This window comes from Bubalus kerabau, chromosome 1 (genome assembly GCF_029407905.1).
Source record: "Bubalus kerabau isolate K-KA32 ecotype Philippines breed swamp buffalo chromosome 1, PCC_UOA_SB_1v2, whole genome shotgun sequence".
In the NCBI taxonomy this organism is placed as follows: domain Eukaryota; kingdom Metazoa; phylum Chordata; class Mammalia; order Artiodactyla; family Bovidae; genus Bubalus; species Bubalus kerabau.
The window spans coordinates 116,478,357-116,496,645 of NC_073624.1; the positions used below are offsets into that span (position 1 = coordinate 116,478,357).

Sequence of the window (18,289 nt, forward strand, 5' to 3'; positions counted from 1 at the left end):
GGTCTGCCCTTCTTTAAGATTCAAGTTAATCATTTTATGGCCCAGGATAAACCATTTGGTGCCATTCTGAATTTTAAGACATTCGCTTCTTTCATTAACAGACTGCTAGTGACTATATAACATCCAGTTGAAGACTAGCAGGGGGGTACTTTTTCTGCCCCCTTCTGATGCCTATGTCAGAAGCTTTCTCTATCTCCTTTATACTTTAATAAAACTTTATTACACAAAAGCTCTGAGCGATCAAGCCTCGTCTCTGGCCCCGGATTGAATTCTTCTCCTCCGGGGGCCAAGAATCCCGGTGTATTCGCGTGATTCATCAACAACCTTTCAATCCCAGAGATCCAACCGACATTTGGATTTGCCTCAATGACTCCATTTTTGTGTCTAACACTACTTAAACCGACGCACCCAGTTTTTTCTTAAAATACTAAATCACTGCAATGTTCTACCATCCTGGAAGCCATTCTGTTTCCTCCAGGTGACTTAGCATGTCTCTGTTCTAAACAGTCATTTGTTCATTTTAAAGAGCAGCTCTCAGTAGGAAATTTTATTCAAAGTCTATGCAGAAGGCCTCCCTGTAGCCTATGGATTGATGACATGTTGTGGTTGAATCACATTTATGCTTAGGTTAACAGTATAGTAAGGGCTTCTCTGGTGGCTAAGACAGTAAAGAATCTTCCTGCAATGCAGGAGACCTGGGTTCAACCCCTGAGTCGGGAAGATCCCCTAGAGAAGGGCATGGCAATCCATTTGCCTGGAGAATTCCATGGACAGAGGAACCTGGCGGGCTACAGTCCATGGAGTTGCAAAGAGTCAGACACAACTGAGTGACTTAACACTCTCGCTTTAACAGTGTAGTAAATACACATAATTTTTTAGTCTCTGTCACTTACAACTACTCCTTTGGATGTTTGTATTTAGCTCCAAGTAAAATCACCAGGCAGCAATGCCTGACCTTATTATAGACAAATGTCTGGGTGAAAGCCTCACGAATGATTATAGCAATCAAGGTTCTCATGCCCAGATTAAATATATCTAGTTAGTAATTGGGTATACTCTGTGAATTCAGAGTGGTTTCCATTCTGTCCCCCACTCTAGGGAAATCCTTACTGCAGCAACAGAAATGTCTGTTTTTTTTTAAAAAAGGGGACCCCATAGTATATACAATCTTAATACATATTCCAGAAGTACATTTATGTAAAACTTCTTGGGACTTTACCTGTGTTTCTGTCACAATTTACATACCATTTTGTACTTACTAAACTCCTGTACTGGATTCTAATTTGTATTATATGTCTTAAAATTTACATTAACTTGCAGTATACCTAGTCTTAATAATCAGGGTTTCTTACACAATCCTCCAGGATAGGAATGCCTACAAGAACATTCGCAAATGATAACCTGTGCATAACTTAATAAGGGCATTATCTGATGTGCTCCTTGAGAAGACTTTGTTGGTTATTTAGAGGGGAAAAGCCTTCCTTGATAGCTCAATTGGTAAAGAATCTGCCTGCATTGCAGAAGACCCCGGTTTGATTCCTGGGTCAAGAAGATCCTCTGGAGAAAGGATAGGCTACCCACTCTGGTATTCTTGGGCTTCCCTTATGGCTCAACTGGTAAAGAATCTGCCTGCAGTGCAGGAGAACTGGGTTCAATCCCTAGGTTGGGAAGATTCCCTGGAGAAGGGAAAGGCTACCCACTCCAGTATTCTGGCCTGGAGAATTCCATGGACTGTATAGTCCATGGGGTCACAAAGAGTTGGATACAAGTGAGCACCTTTCACTTTCACTTTGGGGGGGGAGGTCAATTTATATATTTGTGTTATTTGCAATATTTTATTCTAACCCTTTTGAGAAGTGAAATAGGAGATCATATATATATACACATATATATGTATATATCTGAAGAAACAAAATGAACTGTGTAGTGAAGACAAAATTGGGGCAGTTTGAATATTGTGTTCTGTGACCCTCAGGCGCTGGGTAGTGAAAGTGCTGTCTCAACCACTGGCCACCAGCGTCACAGTTTAGATTTCACATGTAAGTGATATCATATGATATTTGTCTTGCTCTCTCTTACTTTACTTAGTGTGATAATCTCTGGGTTCATCCATGTTTCTGCAAAGAGAATTATTTCATCCTTTTTTATAGCCAAGTAGTAGGTGGGCTGCCGTCTACGGGGTCGCAGAGTCGGACACGACTGAAGCAACTTAGCAGCAGTAGCAGCAGCAGTATTCCATTGTGTGTGTGTTTCATGTCTTTATCCACTCATCTGTTGCTGGACATTTTGGTGCTTTTCATGGCTATTGTGAATAGTCGTTCTGTGAACATAGGTGTGTGTGTGTATCTTTTTAAATTTTTGTCCAGGAAAAATTTCTGGACAAAATTGCTGAGGGGTGGGATTGCTGGATCATATAGAAACTCTGTTTTTTTTGTTTTCTGAGGAACCTCCATACTATTTTCCATAGTGGCTGCGCCAACTTACATTCCCACGAGCAGTGTAGGAGGGTTCCCTTTTCTCCACGTCCTCTGCAGCATTTGTTATGTGTAGACGTTTGAATGATGGCCGTTCCGACCAGTGTGAGGTGATAGTTTTGTCTGTGGTTTTGACTTGCATTTCTCTGGTAATTAGCAATGCTGAGCAAATTCCCACATGCCTGTTGACCACCTGCGTGTGCACTACATGTGATCATTTGTTTTCTTTTCCTCTTGCGCTCATGGCCCATTCTCTTCCCACTTTCCTTCACGTTGTCCTTTAGGTGATTCTGCCTAAACCAGCTAATCCTATGAATCACTTACCAGGCATATTTTTCATTGTGCTGCTTATAAAATCAAATACAAATGCATTCATATTCATTTATGAATATATGAGTTATTTTTTACCTTGGCTGAGATTTCTCTTAGCTTCTTGTCTCACTCACTGCCCCTCCAGGGAGGCGAACGGACTTGCCAGATTGGTGAACTTGGGTGGAGGAAGTGCGGGTGCCTGTCTGAGCACTCCCTTTCTTTCCCTTGGTTAAGAGAAAGGAAGCAGGGTCAGCTTCACCTGCAGAGGCCCTGCTAGGAACCATGCCTGGGTCCATGTGTCTGACTCAGAGGTGGAGCATTCACCTGCCTGCTCCACATAGCATGTTAGGCCCTCGGGTCCAGTATAAACATCAGAGGGAGTTACTCTGCGGTTTCTGTCTCCTTCAACCTGACCCCCGTGTGTACATCCCAGTGTGGGGGAGTGATTTATTCAATCTCCTAAAACCCATTTCCTGCCACAGACATCACCAGTGTTTTGTTGCCAGTGTCAGATGAAGTAGCAGCAAAGACCGATTGAAAGTACTTCGTATCCTTACCATGACCTCCTGTGTTTCAGGGCTTGTATGATCACTGGCTGAACTCTCTCCCCAGGCTCTACTCATCCCACCAGTCACGAAGTAGGCCCACAAAGAGAAATGGAAAGGCCAGTGGCTCCACATCACAAACAGCTAAGCTGTCCTTGGGAAGAAGGTGTGTGAACTTGTCAGGAGACTAAGGTTTTGGTAATCAGGTCTAAAAGCAATCACCAGAATCAGTTAATTTATCCAAAGAGACCCAAGTTGCTGTTACTTGATGTTATTAGATTTTTTTCTATTTCCACGGTTAACTAAGATTCTGAAAAAACAAAATTATTTGGGGAACCAAAGTGTTGCATGTTCTTTGCCACTGAATAGAGATTCTTCCATTAAACCTACTCACAGACATGAAGTTGGAATCATAGACAAGAGGTGGAGAGAGAGCTTTCCAGTTCACAAGTCCGTAGCTTGCTGGGACCCAGCAATATTCCTGCTTTGGGGTGCCAGGAGACTCCTCTGCTTTTAAGTGCGAAGAGTCTAATACTCCTGATGAGGGAACTTATGATAATGCTTAGTGGAGTGACTGGATGAAAGGACCAGAGTTTGACTACAAAAATGGAAGGAACAGTAGGAGAAGGGAAATTGCATCATTCCAGAGTGCTAGGAATGATGCTAAAGCTGAAACTCCAGTACTTTGGCCACCTCATGCGAAGAGTTGACTCATTGGAAAAGATTCTGATGCTGGGAGGGATTGGGGCAGGAGGAGAAGGGGATGACAGAGGATGAGATGGCTGGATGGCATCACTGACTCAATGGATGTGAGTCTCAGTGAACTCTGGGAGTTAGTGATGGACAGGGAGGCCTGGCGTGCTGTGATTCATGAGGTCACAGAGTCAGACACGACTGAGCGACTGATCTGATCTGATCTGAGAGTGCTAGGATGAAGGTAAGAAGTTTTATCAGCTTAGCCTGAACACCATGCATGGAGATAGCTTACAATGGCCAATCAAGGTTGTGTTGTTAGGACTGGTGCCTTTTGTGTCCTGTTGAAGAAATCTTTGCCGACTCCAAGATTCTGGCCTTTGGAATGGTAACTAAGAAACCTCTGAGAAATACTGCCTTTCAGTAATTCCCTCATAAATACTAAATATAAACATTTGAATATATACAACTATATTAAAGATATATATAAATAATATTGACCATATAAGTATATTGAATGTATTTTAAAATTGAACAATCTGTTGACACTCTGAAAACTATTTTATCTTATTTTTGTTTGATATATTTATTTAGTCTGGGCTCAGTCTTCCTTGCTGTGCTGGCTTTCTCCAGTTACTGGGAGTGGGGGCTGCTCTCTAGTTGCAGTTTGTGGGCTTCTCAGTGCTGTGGCTTCTCTTGCTGTGAACAGGCTCTAGGCACATGGGCTTGAGTAGTTGTGGCTCAAACGCATAGTTGCTCTGTGTCATGTGGAATCTTCCCAGACCAGGGATCAGACCCATGTCCCCTGCCCTGGCAGGTGGATTCTTAACCACTGGACCACCAGGGAAGTCCTGAAAACTATTTTATTATAGCATAATAATGAACTAAAGAAAAAAGTTACTTTAAAGTTACCTCTTTTCTGATTTATGACAAACTTGCTTCAGTCTATCCCAATGAAATGTCTTCACAGAAATTCTTTAAATGGAACAGTACACTTCTTCATTAGAATTGCTTTTTTACCACCACTCTCTCAGAAATTCTTCAAGTCAGCAGCTTCTTTGGAAACCCAGAAAGCAACCTCCTGAAACTGTAACATGAACCAGTCTGCAAAGATTTTATACTCACACAGTCAAACGATTTTGTAATCGCCATAGTGAGCATCTTTAGGAGGCAGCATGGCATGGTAGAGAGGTCAAGGGCTTTAGAGTCCCACCACCTGTGTTTGGATCTGCCACTTACTAGTTACATGACCTTAAACAAACTACTTAAACTTGCTGTACTTTACTTCCAGCTTCGGTTCTTTCAGTTATCTATTGTTGTGTAACAACAATATTATCCTCAAATGTAGTAACTCAAAATAGCAAACATTTATTCTCTCACACAGCTGCTTTGGGTCAGGCATCTGGAAGTGGGTTAGCTGCATGGTTCTGGCTCAGGGTCTTTCATGAGGTTGCCATGAAGATGTTGGCCAGGGCTACAGTCATCTGAAGACTGGCTCCACTCACTGACGTGGCTGTTGGCAGGAGCCTCACATCCTCACTGTGTGGACCTCTCCGCAGGGCTGCTAATGTGTCTGAATGACATGGCAGCTGGCTTCCCCCAGAGGGAGTGACCCCAGAGAGAACAGGGCGGAAGTGCAGTGCCTTGCATGATACTGGCACTTCTGCTGCATGCTATCCATTTTAAGTAAGCCACTGAGTCAGCTTATGTTTGGTGGGAAGGGATTTAGGCTCCATCCTTTGAAGGGAGGAAAGTCAAAGAATTTTTGACTTAAGAGCATCACATAGTAAAACAAAAGTCCTACTACTGATCTTAATGCACCCTTGAACGAATCAAAACTGAACATCTAGAACAGTGCTGGTTTCAAGCTGTGTATTCATTTACTCAGGCTTTACTGACTGTTTACTACTATGCTGTATCCTCAGGATATGATCACGAGCAAAACCTAGTCCCTGCCCTCATGAACTCAGAGTTTACTGTGAAGATAAATGTTGATCAAATAAAACATAGATATAAAATCACTGCTTCACATGTGCACAATGCAATGTAGAGGGCTTGGAACTAGATAGGAAAGACTTCTCTGAAGAAATAATGTTGAAGCTGAGATCAAAGGATGAGTAGGAGTTGACCAGGTACAGAAGAAAGAGAAGAGGGTTCTAGGTAAAGGGGTGATGTGGTAAGATTAGCAGGTGGAAGCGTGGAGAGGGCAGGCACTGGAGGAGACAGTGTGGCTGGTGTGGGGGAAGTGCAGTGTACCAAGCAGCCAGCCTCTATTCTGCTTATCTGTGTCTGAAAAAAAGAGGGGAGAAAAACACTTTATATACTTTTATGAGATTGGTATACATTTTAGATCAGAAAGACTAGCGATCTCTTCAAGAAAATTAGAGATACCAAGGGAACATTTCATGCAAAGATGGGCACAAGAAAGGACAGAAATGGTATGGACCTAACAGAAGCAGAAGATATTAAGAAGAGGTGGCAAGAATACACAGAAGAACTATACAAAAAAGATCTTGTTTAGTTAACCCAGATAACCATGATGGTGGGATCACTGACCTAGAGCCAGACATCCTGGAATGTGAAGTCAAGTGGGCCTTAGGAAGCATCACTATGAACAAAGGAGGTGATGGAATTCCATTGAGCTATTTCAAATCCTAAGAGATGCTGCTGTGAAAGTGCTGCACTCAGCATGCCAGCAAATTTGGAAAACTCAGCAGTGGCTACAGGACTGGAAAAGGTCAGTTTCCATTCCAATCCCAAAGAAAGCTCAGACTGCCACACAATTGCTGTCATCTCACACGCTAGTAAAGTAATACTAAAAATTCTCCAAGCCAGGCTTCAACAGTATGTGAACCGTGAACTTCCAGATGTTCAAGCTGGATTTAGAAAAGGCAGAGGAACCAGAGATCAAATGGCCAACATCCGTTGGATTATCAAAAAAGCAAGAGAGTTCCAGAAAAATATCTATTTCTGCTTTATTGGCTACACCAAAGCCTTTAACTGTGTGGATTACAACAAACTGTGGAAAATTCTGAAAGAGATGAGAATACCAGACCACCTTTTCTGCCTCCTGAGAAAGTGTATGCAAGTCAAGAAGCAACAGTTAGAAATGGACATGGAACAACAGACTGGTTCCAAATTGGGATAGGAGTATGTCAAGGCTGTATATTGTCACCTTGTTTATTTAACTTACAGCAGTGCACATCATGCAAAATGCCGGGCTGGATGAAGCACAAGCTGGAATCATGATTTCCGGGAGAAATATCAATAACCTCAGATATGCAGATGACACCACCCTTATGGCAGAAAGAGAAGAGGAACTAAAGAGCTTCTTGATGAAAGTAAAAGAGGAGAGTAAAAAGCCTGGTTTAAAACTCAACATTCAAAAAACTAAGATCATCGCATCTGGTCCCATAAGTTCATGGCAAATAGATGGGGAAACAGTGGAAAAAGTGCCAGACTTTATTTTCTTGGGCTCCAAATCACTGCAGATGGTGACTGCAGCCATGAAATTAAAAGACACTTGCTCCTTGGAAGACAAGTGTTGACCAACCTAGACAGTACATTAAAAAGCAGAGACATTACTTTGCCAACAAAGGTCCGTCTAGTCAAGGCTATGGTTTTTCCAGTAGTCATGTATGGATGTGAAAGCTAGACCATAAAGAAAGCTGAGCACCGAAGAATTGATGCTTTTGAACTGTGGTTTTGGAGAACACTCTTGAGAGTCCCTTGACTGCAAGGAGATCCAACCAGTCAATCCTAAAGGAAATCAGTCCTGAATATTCATTGGAAGGACTGATGCTGAAGCTGAAGCTCCAATACTTGATCCACCTGATGCGAAGAGCTGACTCATTTGAAAAGACCTGATGCTGGGAAAGATTGAAGGCAGGAGGAGAAGGGGACGACAGTGGATGAGATGGTTAGATGGCATCACCAACGCAATGGACATGAATTTGAGCAAGCTCTGGGAGTTGGTGATGGACAGGGAAGCCTGGCATGCCGCAGTCCATAGGGTCACAAAGAGTCGGATACGACTGAGCGAGTGAACTGAACTGATACATTTTATATACTCTTATGAGACACTTGCTCCTTGGAAGAAAAGTAATGATAAACCGAGAAAGTAAAGTGAGTCTCTCAATCGTGTCCAACTCTCTGCTACCCCATGGACTGTATAGTCATGGAATTCTCCAGGCTAGAATCCTGGAATGTGTAGCCTTTCCCTTCTCCAGGGGATCTTCCCAACCTAGGGATCGAACCTAGGTCTCCCACATTGCAGGTGGATTCTTTACCAGCTGAGCCACAAGGGAAGCACAAGAATACAGGAGTGGGTAGCCTATCCCTTCTCTAGAGGATCTTCCTGACCCAGGAATTGAACTGGGGTCTCCTGCATTGCAGGTGGATTCTTTTCCAACTGAGCTATCAGGGAAGCCCATAAACCGCGACAGCAAAACAAGCACTGACATTATTTTGCCAACAAAGGTAAGGTTAATCAAAACTATGGTTTTTCCAGTAGTCATGTACGGATGTGAGAGCTAGACAGTGCAAAAGACTGAGTGTCGAAGAACTGATGCGTTCAAACTGTGGTGCTGGAGGACACTAGAAGTCCCTTGGACTTCAAGGACATAAAACCAGTCAATTCTAAAGGAAATCAATCTGGAATATTCACTGGAAGGATGGATGCTAAAGCTGAAGCTCTAGTATTTGGCCACCTGATGTGAAGAGCCGACTCAGTGGAAAGACCCTGATGATGGAAAAGATTGAAGGCAGGAGGAGAAGGGGATGACAAAGGATGAGTTGGTTGGATGGCATCACGGACTCAATGGACATGAGTTTGAGCTGGCTCCAGGAGATGGTGACCAGGAGGTAGAGTCAGGGGTAGGAGCTGAGTACAAAGAGGCACAAGGGGACATTGGGGATGGTGGGAGGTTCTGTATCTTGATTGTGGTGCTGGTTACACAGTTATACACGTTTGTTGGACCTCAGAACTGTAGACTAAAGAGCGTAAAGTTTATGTGAATTTACATATGGTTTATTGTAAATATAATAATATTATAGCAAATTTATGGTTTACTGTATGTAAACTATATTGTACCTTCATAACCTGAGTTTTAAAAAATATGTTTTTCTGCAAGCACTTTTATTGAAGGATACCATGACATTCTGAATTTTCCTATAATATAGGTTTTGGATTTCTTCCAAGCAGTATTAATTCCTGCAATATCAAGAGAAGACTGTCATAATGAAGTTTAACCTACTGAGCGGTGCTGTGGCTAAAATCTTGCAGTCAGTGAAGAGTGAGGGGGTGGGTGTGTGTGTATGTGTGTTGATGGAAGGAGACTTGAACACATATCAAAGTAAATGAAATACAGTGCACTTACACTTTGTCATTAAAAGTAACATGTTTTCATAAGTGTGTGAAGTGTGAAGGTAAGAAGAATTTCAGAGATAATAAATCAAGTTACTTGAATATAAATGCTGATATTTTTGTTTGCTCTAATTTTATTCTGAAAAAATGTTGCTGTATGAATAGAGTTCCAAGATCAATAATGATACTTAACAGTGAAATTTAGGAGACTATTATTTTGTTACAAAACCAATAGCAGATATGAAGCAAAGCAGGCTCAGATATGGCTCAGAAGCTGAGATAGTACCCATAGTATTTTACTTAATGGAAGACACTGAGGCCGTTATGAAATTTAAGATTTGAGAATAACACTGTGTTCATTGCAGCACTGGACTTCACTTTCAACAGCTAAGCCCTTGCGATTTCTAATGTCAAATATTTTTAATGAAAATGAAATGGGTAGTACTCCACTGTATAAATATATCACAATTGATTTATTCATTGAAAAACAGTGGAAGGAACAGCCTACAACATGCACACAGCACTGGGAGTGAATCACAAACAAAAGAAGCCAGCTACCAAAATGCACCTGGTGTGATTCCCTTTGTATAAAGTGCAGAACCTGCCAGAGTCAGTCAAGGCTGTTACAAGTCACTACAGCGGTCCCCTTGGAGAGGAGTTGTGGCAACAGCTGAAAGAGAGCATGATGTGCATTTCTTGGGATGGATTACATTCTTTTCTTCCTTTCTTTTTTAATTGAAGTATAGTTGATTTACAGTGTGGTGTTACTTAATACTGTACAAGAAAGTGATTCAGTTATATATATATATAGATATTCTATTTTAATATTCTTTTCCGTTATGGTTTATCACAGGATATTGAATATAGTTCTCCGTGCTATAAGTAGGACCCAGTTTGTCCATTCTATATATAAAAAGATTGTATCTGCTAACCCCAGCCTCCCACTCCATCCGTCTCCTAACCCCAACCCTTGGCAACTGCTAGTCTGTCCTTTATGGCCATGATTCTGTTTCTATTTTAGATAGGTTAATTTTTGTCATATTTTAGATTCCACATTTAAGTGATCTGGAGCATCGATATAAATGAATAGTTGAACCTGCTAATTTTTTAGGGTAGGGTATTGATTGTCCCAACAAAACTTTAAAATCATGTAATAATAGTTGGTGGTAGTTACTCATAAGCTGCTGCTTGTTTTGAAAATGTTAGGTAGTTATGGGCCTCCAAGGTGGCCCAAAGTTAAAGCATCCACCTGCATGAGTTCAACCCCTGAATCACGAAGATCCCCTGGAGAAGGAAATGCAACCCACTCCAGTATTCTTGCCTGGAGAATCCCATGGGCAGAGGAGCCTGGCGGGCTACAGTCAGTGGGGTCATAGAGTTGGGCATGACTTAGCAACTAAACAACAACAAATATTCTGTTTCTTGATCTGGGAGCTGATTGTACAGGTTTTCAATGTGATAGTCACTGAGCAATACATTTATTATATGTGCATTTTTATACATATGTTTTCAATAAAAATGTTTTTAAATGAAAAAGAAATATACAGAACAGCTATAAGAGAATGTGTGTGTACCCAGACACTTCAGTCATGCCTGACCTTTGTGACCCCATGGATGGTAGCCCGCCAAACTCCTCTGTCCTTGGGATTCTCCAAGCAAGAATACTGGAGTGGGTTGCCATTTCCACCTCCAGGGTATTTTCCTGACCCAGGAATCGAACCCATGTCTCCTGTGTCTCCTGCATTGCAGGTGGGTTCTTTACCCTCTGAGCCAGTGGGGAAGCCCAGCTATAGGAAATGTGTGTCCTAAAATAGAAAACTAGAACAGCAGACCAGGCTACCACACACGTGGGGCTTCCCTCATAGCTCAGTTGGCAAAGAATCTGCCTGCAGTGCAGGAGACCTGGGTTCGATTCCTGGGTCAGGAAGATTCCCTGGAGAAGGAAATGGCAACCCACTCCAGTATTCTTGCCTGGAAAATCCCATGGACAGAGGAGCTTGGTGGGCTACAGTCCACGGGGTCACAAGAGTCAGACACGACTAAGCGACTAAACCACCACCACCACACATGTGACCACAGGGCCATCCTCCTCTCTAAGAAGACCACCCACCCCCACCGCCACCATCTTTGAGCAGGTGGCTTCAAGAGGCAGTGTTTAGGTAGGAATTAAGGAGCACAGGAACACCAACTCAAGCGTAAGAATCAATGAGGTGTCCCTCATAGCCCAGTCACTCTCATGTTCTCATTACAGACTGGGAATTTCACATAATAAATCCAGTTAAAACTTTTAAATGATCCAGACAATAAGGTGTTAAAATATTTGCTCATAGCATTTCTGTAGGACTGGGAAGTTGGAAAATCTATTTCATGATTTCACTATTTATAATACATTTATCAACAATTTTATTCAAGTCCCTTTTCCAGAACTTGTAAGGAATAAAAAGATACATGAGACACAGTCCTTGACTTCCGTAAGCTATTGATTTAATAGGAAAAGATTAGCCAGAAATACACAGGGGTACACTGTATAAGGGTTGAGTTGGGGAAGCATTGAGTAAACGCAGCTATTGGCATGTGAGGTAAACTTACTGTGTTCAGTGAGGGACAGAGAAAGCTTATTAAAGGAGGCAGAGGTTGAGTAGAAGTCTGAAGGGAGGAATTTAAACGAATAAAGTAGACCTGGAAAGGTGAGGAGAAATTTCAGGAGAGATATTAACACTGTAAATAAAGATTCCAAAGAGTCAGTACACAAAGTCGTTTTAATGCGGACTGTCTTGTGGCTCACCAGTGTTAAAGGCCATTCAGAGTTTTGCTGGAATCTTTCAAAGACTGTCCACAGAGTCATCCAATTGGTTATCCTTAGCATCTCTTTTTAAAATATCCCTTTCTTCATTCCTTGAGGTCTAAAACCTGTCATATATTGCAGGTGTAGGTAGACTAGGGGTTGGCAGACTTTTTCTATAAAGAGCCAGATAGTCTTTGTCACAGCTACTCAGCTCTTCAGTTGTTGCATAAAAGCAGCCATGGCCAATGTGTAAATGATGGATGTGGCTGTGTTCTAATAAAATTGTGTTGTAATAACAGACGGGTTTGGCCCACAGGTCTACCTTGCACACACTTGAACAAGACATCTAATGTTAATGTTAAGTCGCTTGCTCAGTCGTGTCTGACTCTTTGCGACCCCGTGGACTGTAGCCTACCAGGCTCCTCCATCCATGGGATTCTCCAGGCAAGAATACTGGAGTGGGTTGCCATTTGCTTCTCCAGGGGATCTTCCCGACCCAGGGATCGAACCCAGGTCTCCCACATTGCAGGCAGACACTTTAACCTCTGAGCCACCAGGGAAGCCCGAACAAGACATCTGATGCCCCACAAAGATGACTCCTCACAACCTGTGAACTTTTCATTTTCTCCCTCCCTCTATCCTTTTTCTCTTTTCTCCACAGTTACATTTTATTCCCTATGACACCAATTCCTACTCTGTAATGATAGCCCTAGAACAATGGGTAGAGAAAGATCAGGAATCCTGGGGAACTGTGGATAGTTTCTAACCCGGGAGAGTGAGTCAATCCAAGTGATATTTTAAGGAAATTAATCTGGCAGCACTGTGTAGGATGGATTGTCATAAATATAACATAGAGACCAACTAGGAGATTATTGCCAAGATTGTATACAGTAGATGTGGAGCCGAAACTAGAACATCAGCTAGGAATGGAAAAAAATAGATGGGTGTGGGACAAAATGGGATTCAAAGATTAATTGGAGGGACTTCCCTGGCTATTCAGTGGTTAAGGCTCTGCACTTCCAATGTGAGGGGCTTGGCTTTGATCCCTGGTTGGGGAACTAAGATATCCTTTGCTATGTGGTATGGACACACACACAAAAAAGCTCCTGGAATTGGGACTTCCTGGCGGTCCACTGGTTAAGGCCCTGCACTTCTACTGCAGGGGGCACAGTTTCCGTTCCTGGTTGGGAAACTAAAATCCCACATGCCCTGCAGCATGGTAAAAACAAACAAACACTGATTAACTGAAATTGACAACAGGTTAGATGCAGAAGTTTGCAAAGATAGGTAAGAATTACTAAGATACAGAGGCTGGTTAAGTAGGGAAATATTTGCCTGATTTTTGTCTACATTTTTAAATTGTCCTTCTCTTTGTCCCGTAAATACCAGCGTTCCTCAAGTTTGCTTTCCTTCTCTTCTTGTCCCTTCCTCTCCTACCTCAAAATTTTCCTGAGTGACATGGTTTACATTTGTAGTGTTAATCAAGATGTCTCAGTTGATTATTTCCAAATCTGTTATCTGTAGCCAGATGTCTTTGGTGAGATACAGACCACCCCCCAAGTGGTGTTTCCAGGAGGACTCACGGATCAACTCAGGTTCCAGTTGAGATTGGTTTTACCCTACTTTCTAGCCAGTAAATTAGCTTTATTGCTGTTTCATGGATGTAGGCAAAAGAAGTAAGGGTCTTGGTTCAGACAGAAGTTCTTACTCCTCACAGCACAGCAAGCAGCATCAGCATCAGCATGTGGACGTCAGTTACTCTTGACACTCCGAGTCCCACAGGGTGAAACGGAGGGCCAGATATCCATGCAGTGGATTGCACTTTAGGAAGGGGACACTGAGCCTGAGGAACCTGCTATTTTATTGCCAGTGGTGGGCAAGCCTCCTCTTTGTCCTGGAAACAGTCCCTCAAGGTTACTCAGAGCAAAAACACACCTGAAAAATGACCCAGGTGAAGAGCAGTCAGGGCCTTGCATTTTTAACATACTTTGCAAAATGTGTAGGAATGGACGAGACCCTGTGGAAGATTGGTCCAATAGTCTGAATGACCAAAACTGAATTTACCAACTTCCTTAAGACTGCTCTCTCTTCCCAGTCTAGGTGAAGGACACCATCTTCCATGCCGGTCACTCAAAGCAAAAACTGATGGTTGTGTCAGGCTTCACCCTGTTGCTTAGTCTCCTCGTCTCAATTAACCACTGAATTCGTTTCCTGTGGCTGCTGTAACAAATTAACATAGACAACAGAAATTTATTCTCTCAGTGTTCTGGAGATCAGAAGCGTGAAATCAAGGTATTGGCAGGCCTGTGCTCCCTCTGAAAACTCTAGGGGAGAATCTGTCCTTAGCCTCTTCCAGCTTCTGGTGGCTCCAGGAATTCCCTGGTTTGTGGCCACATTAATCTCTGAATGGCTTTGCCTCTGACCCATATTGCCTCCTCTTCATCCTCATCTATCTGTCAAATATCCTTCTGTCTCACTCATTTGAGAAAACCTGTCATTGGATTTAAAACCCATCTGCATAACCCACTGTATAATCATAAGGGATTTGATTGCAGTCATACCAGAATGGCCTAGTGGTTTTCCCTACTTTCTTCAATTTAAGCAGAGTTTTGCAATAATGAGCTCATGACCTGAACCACAGTCAGATCCAGGTCTCATTTTTGCTGACTATATAGAGCTTCTCCATTTTCAGCTGCAAAGAATATAATCAAACTGATTTTGATATTGACCATTTGGTGATGTCCATGTATAAAGATGTCTCTTCTGTTGCTGGAAAAGGGTGTTTGCTATGACCATGGCGTTCTCTTGACAAAACTCAGTTAGCCTTTGGCCTGCTTCATTCTGTACTCCAAGGCCAAACTTGCCTTTTACTCCAGGTATCTTTTTTTTTAATTTATTTACTTTTAGTTGAAGGATAATTGCTTTACAATATTGTGTTGGTCTGCCTGAATTTGGGAAACTCAGCTGTGGTCACAGGACTGGAAAAGGTCAGTTTTCATTCCAATCCCAAAGAAAGGCAATGCCAAAGAATGTTCAAACTACCACACAATTGCACTCATCTCATACCCTAGCAAGGTAATGCTCAAAATCCTTCAAGCTAGGCTTCAGCAGTACATGAACTGAGAACTTTAGATGTACAAACTGGGTTTAGAAAAGGCAGAGGAAGCAGATATCAGATTGCCAATGTTCGTTGGATCATGAAGAAAGCAAAGGAGTTTCAGAAAAACATCTACTTCTGTTTCAGTGAAGTAGAAAAGTAAAGTAGTAAAGCCTTTGAGATCACAACAAACTGTGGATCATTCTTAAAGAGATGGGAATACCAGACTGCCTTACCTGTCTCCTGAGAAATCTGTATGCAGGACAAGAAGCAACAGTTATAACTGGACATAGAAAAATGGACTGGTTCAAAATTGGGAAAAGAATACGACAAGGCTGTATATTGTCATCCTGAATATTTAACTTCTAGGTAGAGTACATCATGAGAAATGCCAGGCTAAATGAAGCACAAGCTGAAATCAAGATTGCCGTGAGAAATATCAACAACCTCAGATATGCATATGATACCACTCTAATGGAAAAATATGAAGAGGAACTAAAGAGCCTCTTGATGAGGGTGAAAGAGGAGAGTGAAAAAGCTGATTTGAAATTCAACAGTGAAAAAACTAAGATCATGGATCCGGTACCATCCCTTTCTGGCAAATAGAAGGGGAAAGGGGGGACACATTGACAGATTCTATATGCTTGGCTCCAAAACGACTGCAACTGAAGACTGCAGTGCAGTGCAGCCCTCAGTCGCGTCCAACACTGCCACCCCGTGGGCCGCAGCACGCCAGGCCTCCCTGTCCACCGCCAGCTCCCGGAGTCCACTCAGACTCACGTCCACTGAGGCGCTGACGCCATCCAACCATCTCATCCTCTGTTGTCCCCTTCTCCTGCCGCCTTCAATCTTTCCCAGCATCAGGCTCTTTTCAAATGAGTCAGTTCTTTGCATCAGGTGGCCAAAATATTGGAGTTTCAGCTTCAGCATCAATCCTCCCAATGAATATTCAGGACTGAATTTTTTTAGGATGGACTGGTTGGATCTGCTTGCAGTCCAAGGAACTCTCAAGAGTCTTCTCCAGCACCACAGTTCAAAAGCATCAATTCTTCGGCACTCAGCTTTCTTTATAGTCCGACTTTCACATCCATACATGACTACTGGAAAAACCATAGCTTTGACTAGACGGACCTTTGTTGGCAAAGTAATGTCTCTGCTTTTTAATATGCTGTCTGCTGCTGCTGCTGCTGCTGCTGCTAAGTCACTTCAGTCATGTCCGACTCTGTGCGACCCCATAGACAGCAGCCCACCAGGCTCCTCCGTCCCTGGGATTCTTCAGGCAAGAACACTGGAGTGCGTTGCCATTTCCTTCTCCAAGGCATGAAAGTGAAAAGTGAAAGTGAAGTCGCTCAGTCGTGTCTGACTCTTAGCGATCCCATGGACTGTAGCCCACCAGGCTCCTCCATCCATGGGATTTTCCAGGCAAGAGTACTGGAGTGGGGTGCCATTGCCTTCTCCAAATATGCTGTCTAGGTTGGTCAAAACTTGTCTTCCAAGGAGTAAGTGTCTTTTAATTTCACGGCCACAGTCACCATCTGCAATGATTTTGGAGCCCAAGAATATAAAGTCTGGCATTTTTTCCACTGTTTCCCCATCTATTTCCCATGAAGTGATGGGACCAGATGCCATGATCTTAGTATTCTCAGTGTTGAGCTCTAAGCCAACTTTTTCACTCTCCTCTTTCACTTTCATCAGGAGGCTCTTTAGTTCTTCTTCACTTTCTGCCATAAGGGTGGTGTCATCTGCATATCTGAGGTTATTGATATTTCTCCTCGAAGTCTTGATTCCAGCTTGTGCTTCATCCAGCCCAGCATTTCTCATGATGTACTCTGCATATAAGTTAAATAAGCAAGGTGACAATATACAGCCTTGACGTACTCCTTTTCCTATTTGGAACCAGTCTGTTGTTCCATGTCCAGTTCTAACTGTTGCTTCCTGACCTGCATACAGATTTCTCAGGAGGCAGGTCAGGTGATCTGGTATGCCCATCTCTTTCAGAATTTTCCACAGTTTATTGTGATCCACATAGTCAAAGGCTTTGGCATAGTCAATAAAGCAGAAATAAGATGTTTTTCTAGAACTCTCTTGCTTTTTTGATGACCCAGCAGATGTTGGCAATTTGAGCTCCGGTTCCTCTGCCTTTTCTAAAACCAGCTTTAACATCTGGAAGTTCACAGTTCACGTACTATTGAAGCCTGGCTTGGGGAATTTTGAGCATTACTTTGCTAGCGTGTCAGATGAGTGCAATTGCGCAGTAGTTTGAGCATTCTTTGGCATTGCCATTCTTTGGGATTGGAATGAAAACTGACTTTTTCCAGTCCTGTAGCCACTGCTGAGTTTTCCAAATTTGCTGGCCTATTGAGTGCAGCACTTTCACAGCACCATCTTTTAGGATTTGAAATAGCTCAACTGGAATTTCATCACCTCCACTAGCTTTGTTCATAGTGATGCTTTCTAAAGCCCACTTGACTTCACATTCCAGGATATCTGGCTGTAGGTTAGTGATCACACCATCATGATTCTCTGGGTCGTGAAGATCTTTTTTGTACAGTTCTTCTGTGTATTCTTGCCACCTCTTCTTAGTATCTTCTGCTTCTGTTAGGTCCATATCATTTCTGTCCTTTATGGTGCCATCTTTGCATGAAATGTTCCCTTGGTATCTCTAATTTTTTTTGAAGAGATCTCTAGTCTTTCCCATTCTATTGTTTTCCTCTATTTCTTTGCATTGGTCACTGAGGAAGGTTTTCTTATCTCTCCTTGCTATTCTTTGGAACTCTGCATTCAGATGGGTATATCTTTACTTTTCTCCTTTGCCTTATGCTTCTTTTCTTTTCTCAGCTATTTGTTAGGCCTCCTCAAACAACCATTTTGCCTTTATACATTTCTTTTTCTTGGAGATGGTCTTGATCACTGCCTCCTGTATAATGTCACAAACCTCCGTCCATAGTTCTTCAGGCATTCTGTCTATCAGATCTAATCCCTTGAATCTATTTGTCATTTCTACTGTAAAATCATAAG

General features: G+C 42.5%; 1 protein-coding gene across 1 annotated transcript in view; it reads left to right on the forward strand.

The window, feature by feature from the left end:
- Positions 1–18,289, forward strand: part of BBS10 (Bardet-Biedl syndrome 10) — a 92,296-nt gene that overhangs the window by 12,218 nt on the left and 61,789 nt on the right. The window lies entirely within an intron of this gene.